This window comes from Cebus imitator, unplaced genomic scaffold, assembly GCF_001604975.1.
Source record: "Cebus imitator isolate Cc_AM_T3 unplaced genomic scaffold, Cebus_imitator-1.0 Scaffold4, whole genome shotgun sequence".
In the NCBI taxonomy this organism is placed as follows: Eukaryota; Metazoa; Chordata; class Mammalia; order Primates; family Cebidae; genus Cebus; species Cebus imitator.
Window position 1 is genome coordinate 6,051,587 of NW_016107319.1, and position 15,682 is coordinate 6,067,268.

At 45.2% G+C, this 15,682-nt stretch overlaps 1 protein-coding gene and 1 pseudogene across 2 annotated transcripts in view; both read right to left on the reverse strand.

The window, feature by feature from the left end:
* Positions 1-15,682, reverse strand: part of TBC1D9 (TBC1 domain family member 9) — a 141,287-nt gene that overhangs the window by 18,234 nt on the left and 107,371 nt on the right. The gene's annotated exons all lie outside the window — the stretch shown is intronic.
* On the reverse strand, positions 6-8,765 carry LOC108308476 (annotated as a pseudogene).

Consider the following 15,682-nt stretch of genomic DNA (forward strand, 5'->3'; position numbering starts at 1 on the left):
GGAAAGGAGCAATATTGATGTCTCTGAAAACACCTGTTATGGCACACCATGTCCTGTCTGCAGAATGCCTGCAACACACTCCTGACACATGAAAGAAATGACTTGTCACACGACAGGCATCCTACACTACACCTTTAGTTGCTGTTTTAAAGCCATCGAGCAACCAGACAGAAATATCTGGAAATTCTCGGCATCTTATTAGTTGAATTAAATTTCAGAGTCAAATGTACCTTCCTCAAGTCATCAAGTTTGTCAAGAAGAGCTAAATAAGGCTACTTGTATGTGAACAAACACTTCAAAGAAAGAATCTCAACTAGCAGAATGGTCTAAGGCTAACAATTGGACTAGGAGATTGGAAGAAACCTCTAACCCTGTGTGAGGCTTCCTGCTTCTGACCACTAGGTTCAAGGGCATCTGTCCATCTGGCCCAGAAATGCATGCTGTGTGTCTCCTGATGGCGGACACTGGGAGCTAGCCATCTCTTCAAGCTCCCTAGTGCTCCCTAAATGTTTGTTGTCAAAAGCCAAACCAGTCTGTCCATCTGAAGGCAGAATTTGTAAGGTTTTATATCTCTTAGTGATGCAAAAGAAAGACAAAGAAATCCTGCTTAAAGCATGAAGCTCAACCCACAGAAACAGTGACTGCAACAGTTAAATATATTTGGGAATCAAAAAGGTATCTGAGGCAGGTCTCAATCAGCTTAGAGGTTATTTTGCCAAGGTTGAGGACATGCCTGGGAAAGAGAGCTGCAAGTCACAGTAGAATATGTGGCTTGCGCATTTTCCAGGGAGAATTTTTAAGACTTCAGTATTTAAACGGGAAAAAGGGGGGGGTGGAAGGAGGGTATGGTCACATTCTTGTGAGGCTTTGATCACTGCTCACTGAATACACATGCTGTATGTGAAAAGATGGGGTAGATGAACAGTCAACTGTGTAATTGTCTGGCACTCAGTAAATCTGCATTTTACATAAGATAAAGTAAACATACAGTAGAGGAAGATGTGAAATATGACCTGACCTTAGGGTGGGGGGTTTCGGGGAAGTAGGTGGAGGTAATTTCTAGTCTTTTGTTGTTTTATATACCTGTGAAGAGCTGTGAGTTTACATTGTCAGGGTGAGGGAGGCCCCCTTGGGAGACATGAGGCCTTCTATCTTATAGCTATCTGTCCAGGAACAAAAGGAAAGGCAGCTTTTTCCATGACTCAGTTTCCAAGCATAACTTTTCCCTTTGGCAAAGTGAGTTTGGGGTCCTGAGATTTTGCTTTCCTTTTGCATATTTAAAGGATAAAGAAAAAGTTGACAAACAGCATCAAGAGTTGGCAAAGATATGGTGCAATCAAAACTCTTATATACTGCTGGCTGGAGTATCAGTTGGTAAGACCATTCTGGAAATCTGTCTGGCAGTATCTGCTGACCGAGCCTTCTTATGATTCTTATGTTTCACTACTAAGTATATGCCCCAAAGAAAAGCATATATGTGTGTGTGTATATATATGCCATATATATATATATTTTTTTTTACTGAAAGAAATGTGTTAGAATATTAACAATAAGACTATTAACCAAAAGCCAGGAACCACTCAAATGCCCATTCAGAGAATGGATAAACGGCAGCCTAGTCACACAATCGACTACTATGTGGCAATGAAAAGAATAATATGTTTAAATCTTATAATCATAATACCAAGCAAAAACCAGAACTAAAAGAGCATATTCTGTAAGATTCCATTTATATTTATATGACGTTGAAAAGAAATTAAACAAGCTATGCTTTTAAAAGTCCGGAGATTTATTAAGCATAATTGTATGGACAGTGACACGAAAAAGGCACCAGGGGCATTCCATGTTGCCACCTTTTGATCTGGGAAAATGCTTACATGAGTGTATGGAAACAGAGGCTTTAAAAAGACTGCCTTTATACATTCATACCACACGAAGGCCTTTAGACCTCTTTATCAACACTACTCCTCAGGAATTTGCGACCATTTTTATCACCTGCACCTTTGTTCTTGTCATTAAACATGAACTCGATGTTTAATAAAGCTTAGTGTTACCAAAATTGCGGTATAAACATCAAGTCACATGCCCACATGATGGAATTCCATTTACAAAAAATATTCCTCGGGAAGCCGCCACATCCACGGGGCCGTGCTCAAAGAGAGCCCAGTCCAAGCCTGGGGTCTCTGGGTGGGCAGAAAAGGTGAGTGCGGGGGTGGGGGGAAACTCAGGGTAGGGGGAGGAGGGAAAGCAGAGAAAAATGCAGACTCAGAAGCAGTCCATGTAACAGCTCAAAAAGAACTAGCCGGTGATATTATCACAATGATACAGTGCAAATCAAAGCAAAGTAGAAATAACTCGGCTGATACAGCAGGCTATGCTGCCAAGAACCCAGATGGTGGCCCTCCTGCCGCCATCAGCACGCATGGGCTTCCTCACCCACCATCTCTCTAGAGCGTTCACTCGCTTCCCTCTCACTCACTTACACGCACTCTCTCGCTAGGAAACACAGAAGGTATTTTGTGTTTGGAGCTAGTAACCTTGGTCAAATGAGTCCTCTGAAACGTCTCTGAAGGAGGAACGTGCCTCGGCCTCTCAAAGCAGAAAACAAAATGGCTGCTTCCTGCTGGTGGCTGGCTTGGGTTTTAAAGTCAGGAGGCAGGGGGCATCAGGCCCCTCTTGGTCAGCTTGGCGCTGCCAGCCACCTTGCTGTTCTTTGCCACCATGCCACACAGGAGGGAACGCGTCAGTTTGGAGCTGGAGGTGCCTTGAGTGGGCCACTCATCCTTCAGGGATTCTTCCTGTTCCTCCGAGTCCGTATTGTAAGAGTAGCTGCTCACTTTCAAGGTGAATGGGGAATGGGCTGACTTCTAGCCTTGAACCTCACCTCCATCTTCCTGGCTTTGGTGATCCTTGTGTGTTTACCTTCTCTGAAGGATTTCAGAGACAGGCGGAGGCCCATGGCCAGCACCTTCCTGTCTTGCCCAGCAGGCTGTCATAAAGAGCCAAGTACATGCCGCAGACCCCCCCTGCCCCGCCCCCGGTTTTCAGTTTTTCCCCCAGCGCTTCCGAAAACCTGAAGGGTGACTTCAACTTGTCCTGCTTGGTGAGGGAGAGGGCCTTGATGAGCTTGCTTGCTAACTGCTCCTGGTAGCTGGCCATCTTCTTTTTAATCTTTAGCTGACTTAGGAAGTCAGACGAAGCCTCGTGTTCATCCCAAGTCTGGTTCTTCCCCCGGCTTTCTTCATTCCTAGGAGGGCACTGTGTTCCTCCTCGGGCCCCTTGTGTCTCTTCCTTATCCCTGCTCCCAGCTCACAGCCATCTGATGTCAGCAGAGACTTGCTGCTCAGCTTTCTGCTACTGCTGCAGCTCTTCCCTCTCTTGCAGGAGGGCAACAGGGCTGTCAGGGCATGGGTCAATTTCCGTGGCCTCCCAGGGCCTCTGTGTGCCAAGCTTCTATGGGGCTCCTCACAAGTGCTGGAGTCTCCGCGCTGCTCCTCCTCCTACTGGTGCTGGGCCTCAGCCAGCCGCATCCGGAAGTCCAGCTCCAGGGTGTCCCTGTCCTCCAGGGAGGACTTCTCTCCACTCCTTCTTCTTGCACATCCAGCTGTACTTCTTGTTGGGCTTCAGCTCCAGTGGGAGCCACGCGTTCTTGGGCAGGTCTGCCACAGGCCCATCCAGCGCCTCCCTCAGCATGTTGCTGCCAGCTGCCAGCAGGCTCTCCAGTGAGGGCCGTGCCACCAGGGCCTGCTCCACACCACGCGCCTCCTGGTTCCTCCTCTCCAGCTCTTGCTCTGCTATCTCGATCAGCAGGGTATGCTGTGCAGGAAGCTCTACCTCAAGACCAGGTTCTCAGCTCCTTCCAGCTTCCCCAAGGCCTGGGCTCCAGCATACCTGGGGAGGGCAGAGGCCTGGCCTGGGGAAGCTCTGCAGCCACTGCCAGCCAGTGGGTCCTCCAGGCCGGGCAGGAACTGGTTAGAGCTTGTCTATTCCAGGGAGCAGGTGCTGCCGGGCACAGGCTCGGCCTCCTGGGGCTCTAGGCTCTGGAACTATCCCTTCCTGGCAGGCACGTCACAGTCTGACACTTCTAGGCTGGGCTGGAGCTCGCTTGGAGCACTTCTTTGGGCACTGCCTCCACCAAGGGCACCACCACAGGCACCCCCACCAGCTCCTCCTTGGCTTCCATGAGCGTCTCAGGTGTCAGCTGCATCCCCAGGTCCAGAGCAGCTGTGCAGGGTTCTGTCCGGCCCGGAGAACCTACCCGTGCTTCAGGCCCCCCCGCAACCGCCCGCAGGGCTCGGGCTTCCACAGCATGCCGTGGCAGCTTCGACTCCAGAGTGGGCAGCTCTGTGGGGCCTTCGTCCATGTCCTCCACATCCGCCTTCACCTCCCGCTCAGCCAGCTGCTCTTCCTCTGGGCCCTCCCACAGCGGCTTTGGGATCTTGCAGGGGGTGAAGTGGATGGGCTTATCTTCAGATGAGAGTGCCAGATGCTTGGGCCCATCAGCCAGGAGCGGCACATCAGGGGCCAGGCTGTCTGCGTCAGTAGCCACTGTGGGCTCCAGCAGGAAAGGGCAAGGCCTCCCATAGTGCAGTGGCAGGGCTTGGAACCGGTATCAGGGAGGGATATCTGAGAACATGGGCCTGGAAGGGGCTGGGGGCTTCCTTCTCCAACTCCAAGTCTTTCTTCTTGACCACATTCTCAGGGCCCTCCTCGAGGGTGTTACCCTGGGTGTGTGGCAGGGAGGCGGGTGGCAGGGTGAGAGCTGGAAGTGGCAGGGTAGATGTAGGTGGGAGGCTTGGACATGGTCTCTAGCTTCTGGATGACCTTGGCCTTCATGGCAGCCATGGGGTAGGCACAGGGCTACCGCAGCAGGCTCATGGTAGGCCAGGCCCAGGGGGCTTCTGAAGCAGCAGCCTGGGGCTGACAGTGGCCAGGCCAGCCTTGCCCACAGCCTTCAGGTCTTTCTCCATCTCCGCCTGGTGGTCCTGTGCCTTCAGCTGCTCCTGCACCAGCTGGGTGCTCCTCTGCAGTTCCAGGGTTGGGGCTGCCTGCTGCTGCAGTACAGGAACTCCTGTTGCTGTAGGAAGCGCTGCTGTGAGAAGAGCTGCAGCTGCTGGGTACGGTGCAGAGGGCTGCGGCCCCGGCAGGTACAGGGAGGGCCAGAGGGGCGGCATGGTGGCCTGCTCCATCGGCTCCGCAAAGTGAGGCATGTGATCGCTGGGAACAAACACTAGCTGGTGTGACTGGGGATCCCTGACAAACTGGTAGGCCAACGGCAGGGAGTCCTCCAGGCCAGGTGGGAATGCAGGGGCCATGCCCTGGTGCAGAGATGGGGGGCCAAGCTGTAGGGGTATCTGGCGAGCCACATCGACGTGCTGGCCCAGTGGGCCAACCCGGCGTGCGCGGCCAGATGGGCCAGATGGGCGCGAGCCTGCCAGCGCCAAGCCTCCAGTCATCATGAGGTTGGGATTCAGGCTGTTAGGAGGCAGGCGGGCCAGGTCAGCCAGCTCCTTACTATCTCAGCAGCTGCTCCTGATCCTGGTCCAGCCGCACCCCCAGAAGCCGTTCCTCCTGCTGTCTGGTCAGATCATCCACACAGTCCTCATTTGCTCCTCCATGCCTTTGACATTACTCAGCAACAGGGAGAGCTCCTGGTCTGCCAGCCCAGGGACCAGCTGGCTACTGTCACCACTGTCCTTCTGCTGCCCCATAGCCACTGTAATGCCCACGGGCAGGTGTCGCACTTCTGTCTCACCCTGGGTACTAGAGCCCTCGTGCCCGAAAGCCTTGGTGCTCTTGGACCTCTTGGGTCCTGCTTCAGCTGCCTGCTGCTGCTGGCTGCTATCATCTCCACTTTTAACTACTACTAAGCCACTATCCTCTTGCAACAGCCTCTAAATACATCTCCATGCTTCCACCACATAAGGCACCATTATCTTTTCCCAGTAGTAAGGGTGGTTCTTCTAAAACCAGAGTCAGACAACACTCTTCCTTTGCTTAAAATTTCAGTGGTTTTTCGTCCTCTTTTAGGATAAAATTCCAAGGCCTCTAAGCCTTTCCACCTTTCACAATGCTCTCTCTGACCAGCCACCAGCAACCTCTTCTTAATCCTCATCAGTTCTAGTGGCCCTTTCTTGTTCCCCAAGTGTGTCATGTAGGCTCCCTGCCAGCCAGGGCCTGGGCACTGGCTGCTGGCTGCCCACTCTGTGCTTCTCTCAGGCAGTGCTGTGTTGCATCCTCCATAGCATCTGTGTCTCTGCTAATTGTCATCTCACCAGAACAATAAACCCGCAAAGAAACAGTACGTCCCCACCTTTCACCGTGCTCTGTTCCTTCTTACTTGTACTTAGCACTGCCTTGCATTTGTTTTTTTTGCTTAGTAAATCTCTCACCACTTACTCTATGGCAGAGACTGTGTGACTAGGCCATGAGCCAAGGGCAGTACTGATTCACATGTAAGTGCTCGACAAATATTTGCTGAACTCAGGGGGTCCTCATGATCATCCCAGGAAGTAAATGCTCTTCCTATCCCCATTTCAGCTCAAGGAAATGGGGATAGGAAGCTCAAGGAAAAAAGCTCAGGGAAATCGAAGTTTACAAAAATCACTAACTTGCCCAAGTCTGCAGAGCTGGTAGGTGGCAAAGCCAAGTTTCAACCCAGGTCATCTGATTCGAGAACTTGTGCCCTTGACACTATCCTGGGGGACTCCCTAGGACCTTACCTCTCTAACTTGCTGCTCAGCACAGTAGACACTCAATAAGTGGCTGGGGATGCCAGATTCAACGAATAAAAATACAGGAAATACAGGAAGCCCAGTTAAATTTGAATTTCAGAAAAACAATGAATCATTTTTTACTATAAGTATGTCCCAATCAATATTAAATAATCCTATATTTTTTCTGACAACCCTATAAATGGCACCTCTCTATAGATCCGTCCATGTCGTGGACTCTAAACTATCACATTTCCTAAAAGTTAGATTTACTGCAAAAAAGACTATGCCTTTCTAGTGCCTTTTACTTTCTCTCTGTTTTGAAAGGACTAAGTCAGGGAATGCAGTTTTGGCCCAGATATCTATTACTTTCAGATAATCAGAGCAAAAGAGGACATTGACATCTCTAAATCTACCCAGCCCATCTTCCACCAGCACTGTGGTAAGTGGGTCTCAATCTTAAAAAGCAGGACTTATGAAAGAAATTTTGTATCTCCAAATTAGTTTCTTCCATAGGCCTTGCAAAGGTAGAATCAGATTCTTCTCAACAATGAAGATGCAATATTTATTTGCAATGAAAAGCTGGAATTCAAGAGTTAGTAGGGGCTGCCATTAATGATGAAAAGCAATCATATTTAATTCACTCTGGTGTTATATCTTTTGCTAGAAAAGAAAAACTCTCAAGGAAGGTAAGTCTTTTGATCCAAACAGAAAAGCAGTAAGCTTCCATTGCAAATTACATACCTAATGATGAAGAACTGGATTTATTATTTCAAACTGGCCATAGTATGCCTGTGATCAATAAAAAACACTAGCTGTGAGACAGACGGAAAGACAGTTTTATTGTACCTACAACTGTTAGGGACATTAACATGCCATTTCATTTTCACCTCACAATAACTTTAGTGAGTCCAGACTGCTAACTCTGTTTTACATCTGGGCAAACCAAGGCTTGGAGAGGCTACTTAAGTCCTCCAGAGTTCCACAGTGGCTGGGCTGCAAGTAGTCTGAGACTCAGATAAATAGTTCTATAACTCCACCAACTACCATTCTATCTTAGGCAGTAAGTTCTTCCTTGTCTCTGGGTAGAAAAGAACATGAATGCTGGAGCTAGAAAAAATTTGATTCAAATTCTTGTTCTAATTAGCTATGTGATTGGGCAACTCAGCTGAGTCTTCTGACCCTGTTTCTTCCTCTGTAAAACGAGACCCAAAGCTGTCCTTGTAAAACTGTGGAGATAAAGATACATTAATATAAAGTATCAATAATAGTAACTAATATTAAACATTGGCTTGGTAATCTTTTGCAGGTTGCTAAGCAAAAGAGCTATTTCCTCACAAGCCTGACATTCAAAAAGCCCCGTGTGTCTCATATCTAATTAATATCAACTGGAAATGGATTCTGCTATTTGTGAGGCAGGGCCCCTTCCTCAGCCAGGCCTCTGCAACTTCCCAGAGACAGAACACAATGACCCTTCTCTCTGGAGCAAATGGTTCCAATCTAAAAGGAACCATGGACTCCATGTTCCTGCTTGGCTACTTCTGGAGAATTTGTAAAGGAATGTGAGCAATTATAATGACATAGGGGTCTCTCCTCCATCTCCACTTTGGGAGGGGCTCTGCTAGAAGGAAATGCCAAAAATAGGACAAACAAAACTTGGTTCAGTAAATGCTGCAGCCCACACTTCCCATTACCCAAAACAAAGACACAGGTGTGGATATAATGTCTTCTCCCAGGCACGGCATATTCCTGGTCCTTAAGAAGCGCTAGTTCATTAATGTAACAATAATACTTGATCCAGCAAACAAAATTTATGCTGGAGGTGAGGGAGCCTACAATTATTTTAATTTTCTAAAATTTCCCTTCTTTAAACACTAAAGAAAATTATCCATCTTTGTTTATATCTCTTCTCCAACTCAACTATTTAAAAATTTTGTTTTGATGTAATCCAACTCCATTTTTATCTGAATGTTTCTGCGGCCTGTTTCTAATTTTTCAGTTTAATTTCTAGCATCTTTATGGGAAGAAAGGTTTTTTTTTTTTTTTTTTTTTTTTTTTGGAGACAGGGTCTTCCTCTATTGTCCAAGTGGGAGTGCAGTGGCATCACGGTTCACTGCAGCCTCAACTTTCTAGGCTCAGATGATCCTCCTACCTCAGCCTCCCGAGTAGCTGGGACTATAGGCACATGCCAACATGCCTGGTTAACTGTATTTTTTGTAGAGAGGGATTCTCCCTATGTTGCCCAGGCATGTCTCAAATTCCAGGGCTCAAGTGGTCTGCCCGCTTTGGCCTCCCAAAGTGCTGAGATTATAGATGTGAGCCATGGCACCTGGCCAGAAAGGCAATTTTCAAAGCAGACAGTACTTCTTTTTGTTGCTTTGCCCCTGTGGTTACTGATACCAACCAACAAATTGGTATGTGGCCCTTCATTTCATACCACCTTCCCCCATTCTGCAGGCAGATGTTCCCTTTCTCTCCCCCAGACTTAGAACAAAGAGCAAGTAGCTCAGATAAAGGAATGAGATGGAGAGGAGTCTGTCTCAAGTGTATGTTCTGTGGCCCCTCCCACCCCACCATCATTCCTGAGCAAAACAAGAGTTCCCCTAACCATGCTGGGCAGTGTTTCTGTGATTTACTTTATCTTTCAAAGCTTATCCTGGGTTACTGGGAAGACAAGGATGGATGAAGAACAGATACAGATTTTTAAAAGAGACCAACCACAAGGTCAAGCTCAATCAAGTTCAATCAGCCTTTCCTTTCTAAATCTACAAAGAGAACTTGAAATCTTTAAATGCTACCCAGCAAAACAAAACAACAACAAAGCTCAATTTAAGTCCCAGGGCCATGGAATGATATGAATGAGTCTGCCCACCACAGGGAAATTTACTGAAATAAAAAGAAGGCATTGTTTCTAGTATGCAAAGTCTATGGTTTATTTCTATTTTAAAATAAAACTGGGTCATCAAATTATGCTCAAAATGCCTCTTCCGTGTTTGAGTTTGTGGGGTTATTTTCTCAGTATGCAGAATGGGGTTCACTACGATTAGAAGAAGGCTGAGCACCAGTGACACCTGAGAGAGACTCCTGGATCAGAAATAACTCCAAATACTTAAGGTAGTAAAGGAGCCTCTGCCTTGGATGACTGGGTGAGAGAGAAGAGAAATCAATGGAATGTGAGGCTTTAGGGTATAGAAAAGCATAATACTGCAGGAGGCAGAGTCCAAGAAACAACAGAGGGATTCTCAAACACAGGGGCTGGGAAGGAGCAGCCCCCTACACTCCACCTTGACTTCTATGATGGTGGCATCTGACTGTACCGTGTACTTGTGTGTTAGTGGGGAACAGATGTTCAGAATGGCAGAAGAGGAGGGTGAGGGGGGAAGAGGAGGCAGGAGGTGACAAGAAGGGACAAGGATATGAATTCAGGCGAAGACGCTGGTGGAGTTCCACGTTTGCTGACTGGACGGCCCTCTCTAGGGTACTCTGATCTCTAAAGAGTCTGAATCCATGACTCTATTCTCATCAGGGAACATCCTCATAACTCCGCCAGAAGTGGGCCCATGTTTTGCATTTGAATACAGTATTTATATTTTACTTTAAAATACATCATTTAATATTTTATGCTCCTCTAGGTGCCATGTCTTTTGAGATCTCTTGTCTACAGAAACGGCTAGAGAAGCAGTTGTCACATAAAGTAAATATGGAAATTACAAAAACCATTTAATTTCCATATCCCATATGAACTATTAGCTGTAGTGTGAACATGCTGCCGATTAAATTACAAAAAAATAGCTCTAAGCACAGTGCCCATATCACTATATTTTTACCTAGAATGTATTTTGAAAGTTGCTCTCAAGCAGAAATCATGAACAGGCAGCCGGTAGGCTAGAAAGTCCACAATGAATATTGTTTGGCCCATGGAATATTATAAAAGATAGGAACATTCATTACGCCTGTAATCCCAGCACTTCAGAAGGCCGAGATAAGGCAGATCACGAGGTCAGGAGTTTGAGACCAACCTGGCCAATACGGTGAAACCCAGTCTCTACTAAAAATATAAAAACCAGCTGGGGATGGTGGCACGCATCTGTAGTCTCAGCTACTTGGGAGGCTGAGGCAGAAAAATTGCTTGAACCTGGGAGAATGAGGCTGCAGTAAGCCGAGATTGCATCACTATGCTCCAGCCTGGGAGACAGAGCAACACTCTGTCCAAAAAAAAAAAAAAAAAAAAAAGGAACATTCAAATAAAAGATGATTTTCAACTTCTCTTGAACAATTAAAAATTCTGGCAGCAACGATTCCTTGCCTCAGGTGCTAAACAGACTGTCCACTCTAGAGGTCACAGCTGTCTAGTTCCCTAAGCCCACCCTTTCCTACCACCTTCACTCCCTGCCCCATTGTTAAGTGCCTTGCTGAGTGATACCACAGTCATGTGAATTTGTAACTCTCCTCTATAGTATTTTCTTTTACTTTCTTTTTTTGAGATGGAGGTTTCCTCTTGTTGCCCAGGCTGGATCGCACAGTGGTGTGATCTCAGCTCACTGCAATCTCTGCCTCCCGGGTTCAAGTGATTCTCCTGCCTCTGCCTCCCGAGTAGCAGGGGTTACAGGCACCCACCACCATGCCTGGCTAATTTTTTTGTATTTTTAGTACAGATGTGGTTTTGCCATGTTGGCCAGGCTGGCATTGAACTCCTGACCTCAAGTGATCCATGTGCCTTGGCCTCCCAAAGTGCTAGGATTACAGGCATGAGCCACCATGCCTGGCCTCTAGAGTATTATCTTTATATATACGTCATTAACTAAAGTTCGGCTTCTATAAAGAAGACATGCTTTTGACAGCTGGGCATTGTAGAAAGGGCACAGTTTCACTGCCACATGTAGCAAGTGGAACACATAGCAAGTCCCAGGTTTCACAGAAATTTTGTAAAAACCAATGGCCCTCATCATCTTCATCAGCAATATAGGGAAAACAATTCCTACCTCTTTGGAATGGTGAAAGAATTTTAAGCACATATAGGTAAAGCAATTAGTATGGTAGTTTTATTATTCCTAGTATTGTTGACAAGAGGAAGATAAAGAGGAGAGAAAAAACACGCTTTAAAATCAGCAAAACCTGGCCAGGCACTGTGGCTCACGCCTGTAATCCCTGCACTTTGGGAGGCCAAGGTGGGCAGATCACTTGAGCTCATCAAGATGAGCCTGGCCAACATGGTGAAACCCCATCTCCACAAAAAAGACAAAAATTAGCCAGGTGTGGTGGTGCACGCCTGCAGCTACTCTGGAGGGTGAGGTGGGAGGATGGCCTGAGCCTGGGAGGTAGAAGTTGGAGTGAGCTGAGATGGTGCCACTATACTCCAGCCTAGGTGATAGGGCAAGACCTTGTCTCAACAACAACAGATCAGCAAAGCTTGCTAATGTTATAACTGAGGTTCCATTAACAACCGGTGAGAACTAACTTACAGGTCCACATTTTCTTCTGAGGCATAAACAAACTTTTAAAAATTAAACTTAAAATTCAAAGCTATAGATTAGCAAAAAAAAAAGTGCCATGCCTGAAACTCATTTTATCTGTTAGAGACACATAATGAAGAATTTATCTGTTACAGATACATTCTTTCACAGGTAAAATAATATACTGTCTAGAGTTTAAGTTACTCCAGGGGGAAAAAAAAATGTGGGGAGGAGGAATAAAGTAAAACAAAGATCGGAAAAATGTTGATAATTGTTGGGACTGGATGATGAGTTAAAGGAATGTATTATGTCATCTTTTTAACTTGTATTGTTCTTGAAAATATCTATATGTTAAAAAAGGAATTAAAACAATTCATGCCAAGTGCTGATAATGTATCCCCAGGGCTGAGCATGATACCTGCCATAAGAAAGGCGCTTATACAATCTTAAAGATTTTCTTGGCTGGGCGCAGTGGCTCACACCTGTAATCTTAGCACTTTGGGAGGCCCAGGTGGATGGGTCGCTTGAGGTCAGGAGTTCGGGACCAACCTAGCCAGCTTGGTGAAACCCCATCTCTACTAAAAACACCAAAAATTAGCCAGGTGTGGTGGTGCACACCTATAGTTTCAGCTACTTGGGAGGCTGAGGCATGAGAATCGCTTGAACCCAGGAGGTGGAGCTTGCAGTGAGCCAAGATCAAGCCACTGCACTCCAGTCTGGGGGACAAAGGAAGACCCTGTTTCAAACTTAAAAAAAAAAAAAAAAAAAAAGATTTTCTTAATACAGGAATAGACAAATGCTGTTTCTAGCGTCTCTTGGGTCTTTCCCATATACAACCATACTATCTTTTTTGCTTGTCTATTACTTCAGCTGTCCCCCTCCTCCAATTTGTTGCACAGGAAGCACAGACAGTGTACTTCAAAAAGAACACTCTTCAGTCTCCAGTGGCTGTTGGAAGCCTTCCAAGTCAATTAGTGGTTTCAAGACTCCTACTAACCAGCTCCGCTGCACCTGCTGATTTCATGACCATTGGTACATCCATAATTCTCTCTCTCTTCGAATCCAGATAAGCTCCCTTCGTCCTGGCTGTAATGCAAAGGAGCGCTCACTTGGATACTGGCTGCCACTTTCTAGCTGTACAGCTTGGAACAACTAGCTCAACCTCTCCTAACTTACATTTTCATCTTAAAATGCATTGACATTTACATGGCAGGGCGGTCTATAAGGTACCCAGCACCTCGTCCCACACATGGCAGGCTCTCGATGAATAACAGCTATTATAGTAATCATTAATAAGCCAGGGACACATTACTCTAAGCTTTCACAAATGCCTATCTTCATAAATTGTGCCTTCTGTTTTATTAGCCACATCCTTGCCCTGCTTAACACTTTCAGACTAAACACACTGGGCTGGGCCATCTCAAACATGAAGTGGCTCTGTGACAACTATGTACCCACTGGAAGGCCTATTCACATCCTCTTGTGCCTTCCAGGAGGGGCATCTCAGGCTATCAAACTTGAAGGTTGGGACTTTTGTCTTCTACTTCTATATAACTCTGCCCAAAGTGCAGGCTTCACACAAGGGTCTACATAGAAGAAAACTAGAGTCTCATACTACCTACACAATTCCTTTCAACAGAGGCTTAGGGGAACTTATAATGAGTGAGATTTTCCCTGTGAGGTATACACAAAGTGAAGTTACCAATATCAGACTGATTTCTAGCAACCTAGGGAGCCCTTAACCAAATCTCAAAAGATGGATGTGGTTTCAGGATTTCCTTCCTATGTTTCAATTGTCATGGCTGATTCTCCTGAAGAACAGAAAGAAATGCATTGTGTACCTTAGAACACTCAGGTGTCATGCCTGAGCCCAAACCAGATTCTTATCCACATCAGTGATTAGCCCCATTGTGCATCCAGTGCAGTGAATCCCAACCCTCACCAGACATTTGGATTCACCTGGGAAACTTTTTAAAAAGTATGTACTCTTGGGCCCCATGCCTGAGATTCAGGTTTAATTGGTCTGGGATGGAGCCTGGGAACTTAGATTTTAAAAGCTCAGCTTCAAAAAAACTTAAGTGATTTAATGCACAGGCAGGATTGAAAACCACCAATCTGATGGTTAGGAGGGGAAAAAAAACAATCAGCAAGAGTTCGTGGTGTTCTCTTTAAGTTGATCTACAAGGCATCAGAGAGCTATTGGAAACATGAGCAGAATAGTGACACTTAAGCAGAGAAGAGAAAACAAAACCCAGTTATCATGCACTGAAAGACCTGGTAATATAGGCACTGATATAGATTAAAAGGATTGTCTTTCCAGGCAGAGAGGAAGGGAACTGAGGCTGTGTCCTGTGACAGGATGTTTGGCAGCCTGAGGGCCACATTAGGGATCAGCTCAAGAGGAGGTAAATGGAAACCAGCCCTTGGTCTTGTCTCAATTTCTTTGCTTTCCCTTTGAAAATGGGCAAATTGCTGACTTCAGCATGAAGCTAGCTTATCTGCTGCTGAGAATAAAGCTGAGATGACACATACTAAGCTTTAATACCTTAGTCCAGAATTATGTTAACAATAAAGGTCTGAGGATTCCTTTACAAAAGCAACCCACAGATACATAAGCTCTTGCTTACATCATACAATACTACAAAATTCCTGGGGCAATGATTTTTTAAAATGCATGTGGAAATAGTTTTGGAGACAGTAGGTGAAACATTCTTTTTTTTATCTCTAATAGTGCAAACATAAACTGAGACATCCTTTATGGAAATTAGACTGTGCCAATAACTTGATCATTCTTTTTTTAATCTAATGTTTTTAACCTAAACTTTTTATGTAAATTTATTTCTAGGATTCTAAGACAATAATCAGAGATGTGATATTTGTGTACAAATTTATCTTAGATTGCTACATAATACTGAAAATTTGGAAGAAATCCAAGTAAATGTATAACAAAAGGGAACTAGATAAATAAATTTGTTACCTTATTAAAGCAGAATAGAAATAATTTAGTAAAATCATGCCTTCAAATAATATTTAATATATTAGGAAATGTTCATGGTATACATAGAAAGTGACAAAGCAGTATTTAGAAGGACCTTTTTAAATGTATGTTGTAAATATAAAAACATACTTAAGGGAAATGTAAAATGCTTATTTTTTCCTTCCTAGATCTCTACAATTTCTAAAACAAACATGAATTGCTTTTATGATTCTAAAACAAAGTATTCTGCTTTCAATATATATGAACTTGCAATGACATTAAAAAAATTAATTACCAGTCTTTCTCTTACTATAGTTAAGGACACATATTTATGAAAAGGTTTCTGTATCCATAGCAATTTTTTTAAAAGCACTAAATTTTTTACTCTAAGACAGACTTTCTGATTTCACTCCATTCCTATTTCTCTCTTATTCACTTTGTTGCTAGCTGGAATACTGACAATCACCAATCACAATCCAAAAACATCTGTAGAGAGCATAGTGTGCTCAGCAGAATATTCAACAGAATATTCAAGCTTT